Genomic DNA, 3,562 nt, shown 5'->3' with positions numbered 1-3,562 from the left:
GAACTTGGGATTCAATATTAAATGGCTTCGAAAAAAGTTTGATGAAGTTAAGAACAATGGGAAGTCTTCATCTGGAATACATAAAGAAGTTCAAATCCATGAAAAAGAATTGGATGCGACGCAGGTGAAATATGTAGGTCTTTTGGCGAGAAAAGAAGAACTTTATCAAGAAATTTCAAAGGTCGTTACGGAGATAAGGGAAGCTGGAGGCCAAAACCGGGCCTAACTCTGATACCATGTTAAAAGTCTGTGGGCATCCAACTCAAAACCAATTAACAATGAGCGAAGTGGTCCTTCTATATTATATTTAAGTTAATTATGTAATTACTAGCAATGTGGGACTATTGTCCTTCCACAACCTATCTTAGGGAAGCTGCTCAGTTGAATGTAACTCAATCGAGCTGTTGTTGGTGTGAATGAGTAGCTTTTGTAGTGTAGGGGTGTCTTGTCTAACAGTCTAGCTACTTACTTTTGGTATCTCTAGGTTGACTTGTACTGGAAAGCCTATTCCGAAATAACCTTGTCCTGTAGGTCTGTATGTAATGTCCTAAACTGATTCAGAACCGGAAAGGTGTTATTCATCTTTTTAAAGCATTCTTAGTGTTAGGTTTTGCATCATTTAACTTGAAGTTTGTTTAGTTTTAGGCTGGCACATCCTAAACATGCAGGGAGGAAAAATTGGAACGGCAACAGAGTCTTGCATTCTCCTCCACGTTATATACCGGGATATTTTGCCAATTTATTACAGAAGAGAATTCCCATAAAAAGCTTGCAAAATACATCTGAAGTACTAATTACAAACTCATATCTCTGTTGCAGCATCATCACATTATCTCAGGCTTAAAGTTTGTGTAATATGATTTGAGCTCCATGTTGTGGTGCAAGATTCAAAACCACGCAAGGAGCACGAGTATACGAAGGCGAGATCTGGAAAGAGAAGTGCTGCAGGATCATAGTCAAAGCCATTTTAGCTTCAATCAGAGCAAAGCTTTGGCCTATACATACCTTAGGACCCCTTGAGAAAGGAAAGTACGCGAGTTTATCTTTGGGTGCGTTTGAAACTCCTTCAGCAAATCTTTCTGGCTTGAATTCCACTGAATCGTCACCCCAATATTCGGGATCATGGTGCGCTAGAATAAGTGGTACTGTAAGAATGACTCCTGCTGGTATGGTAAGATTTCCCAGTTTTGTTCTCTTGATAGTATAACGATGTAATTCTGGTCCTGGTGGATACAACCTCAAGACTTCATAGAATACCATTTCCATCTGCAAAAATGAAAATAGCAGTGAATTCCATGTTAATGCCAGATACCATTTAAATGCAGGAACAAATGCGGTTGATATAGAGTACTAACGATTTTGAGACGATTTATTGCATTGAAATCAGGTACATTTTTCCCACAAATTTGCTCAACTTCTTCTCTAGCTTTCTCTTGCCAATTCGGGTGCATAGCTAACACGATCATGGTAAATGTTAGTAAGGACCTAGTTGTTTCTTGTCCAGCTATGTAGAACACCTTGCACTCCTCTATGACTTCTGTAATTGTCAATCTATTACCACTTTCCGTATTATTAGATTGCAGTAGCAAACCTAGTAAGTCATTGCTACTTGACGGATCGCACTACAAAACAGAAGGCTTCTTGGGACGGCCAAAAAACGTCCCAAGAGGACAAAAAACCGTCCCAAGAGGTATTAGGGAGGGTTTATGTACCGTCTCCTGTTCCACTGTCACTAATATTATTTGGCCATGTTTTCTTTTTGGAACGGACATATTTTAGCCTTGATTTAAATATTTTATGACTATTAGGGACTGTCAGGCCATCACCGTCCCAAATATCCTTCTTTTGGGGACGGTTTTTCCAAAACAACCGTCCTTAGAAGCTACTTGTTTTGTAGTGTCGGTTTTCATCAGTTCTTCTCTTTTGCTGATAAATCCTCCTAATATGCCATTAATTTCCTCGACCAATTGCTTCCTCCTCAGGTTCTTCTTTGTGGGTATGAATCTACACAAGTGAAGCAAGGTTAGAGAATTATGTAATCTGGATTAGTTTTACAAGGATGTGGTGAAAAATGAGACTACACCTGAAACCTGGGATGTATATGCTTCGAATAGCTTCAATGACTAGTGCGATTTGCTTATTCTGAAGCTCAAAGAGTCTCTTTCCTTCCTCATAGTTGCTTCCGAATGCTGTTCGAGAAATTATATCAGAAGTTAGCGTCTCCATCTCAGGCCATATATCCAATTCACATGAACCTGTAGTAGGATCAGCCAATTTCTTCCAACGCGCGATCAAATCACTACTACTTGTTGTAAATGCGGGCATCATACCCTGAAACAGCGTAACTCAACACTTGGAATCAAGAATGTGCATCGTTTTTAACTAAGAAAATACAGAAAATAGCTGATTATGCCATGACAAGATCTTATACACCGGCCGGTGCAAATACCATACTAATGCAATGTAGGACTACTAAATGCAAATTCTATACGAGACTACACAGTCATTTATGAGCAATTGAGTACAAAATTAGAAGAGGAGGTTGTCTTAGGAATCAATATTCTACCTTCAATTTCTCGGAGTGAAAAGCAGGATTGATAATTCTTCTATGTTTGAACCATTTCTCTCCTTCCAGGCTTGTGATTCCCTTTGGAATCCATAGGTGGTTTCTGAATGTGCCCGTTCTTCTCAGTCATTACATCCTTCATCATCTCCGGATCCCCTATGATCAGCCTTGGTGTAGTTCCATTCCAATTAAATGATAACTTCCCTGTAATTTACCAAATTCATATCAGTAATTCACCGATTTTACGAGAAAATATGATACATAACTACACAATTTCACTACCTAGCCTTAGCTGAATCTACCTCATGTGCAGCATATGTCTCAATAATCATATTCAATGAACAGTAACAAAATTGACTTGCCATAGGTTTGTATTATCCTTCATGCAAAATCATGGAAGGGGGCAATTGCCCCATACACCCATAGCTTTAGCTGAATCCATCTCTATGAAAATGAAAAATTACAAAATTGCTTACTTACCGTAGGTTTCTACAGTCTTCCAAGTAAACGGGACGGCACGTGGCGCTATATGGTGATTTAGATTCATGGGTTTGGATAACGCTTCCATGATCGCCTGCAAGAACTCTTTCATGTCTCCATAATAAAATTTGTAAGAAGATCCTTTAATCCCCTGTTGCTTCAATTGCTTCTCTAGTTTTTTTGGTTTCCACCAAAGTGAATAAGAGGCTCTCATACCATACCAAAGGATGATGATGATCACCAATGAAAACATGATAATCAAAGAACTTGCCATCATTCTTTCTTGCTGAGAATCTGAGACGTAGCTACTGTTTTTCTTTTTTTTTTTTCTTTTTGAAATATACAATCAGAAGTTATGTTATATAATTAAACAGTAGAATAATAGTAAGAAGTTGATGACTTTAATAGCGTCCACAGTGTTGCGAGCATAACTAAAGACCAAAGACTAAAAAAAAAGATCAAATTTGAGTTTAGTCTGTCCTGTGGCGTAGCGGGTGACGAGTAAATTTGGTCGCG

The 3,562-nt window shown here is 38.5% G+C and overlaps 1 pseudogene; it reads right to left on the bottom strand.

Annotated features, from left to right (window-relative positions):
* Positions 1 to 728: 728 nt before the first annotated feature.
* On the bottom strand, positions 729 to 3,357 carry LOC113353269 (annotated as a pseudogene).
* Positions 3,358 to 3,562: the final 205 nt, after the last annotated feature.

The sequence above is a fragment of the Papaver somniferum genome, chromosome 2, assembly GCF_003573695.1.
Source record: "Papaver somniferum cultivar HN1 chromosome 2, ASM357369v1, whole genome shotgun sequence".
In the NCBI taxonomy this organism is placed as follows: domain Eukaryota; kingdom Viridiplantae; phylum Streptophyta; class Magnoliopsida; order Ranunculales; family Papaveraceae; genus Papaver; species Papaver somniferum.
Note: the sequence above shows the minus strand (reverse complement) of the source record. Positions and strands in the feature narration are given on the sequence as shown.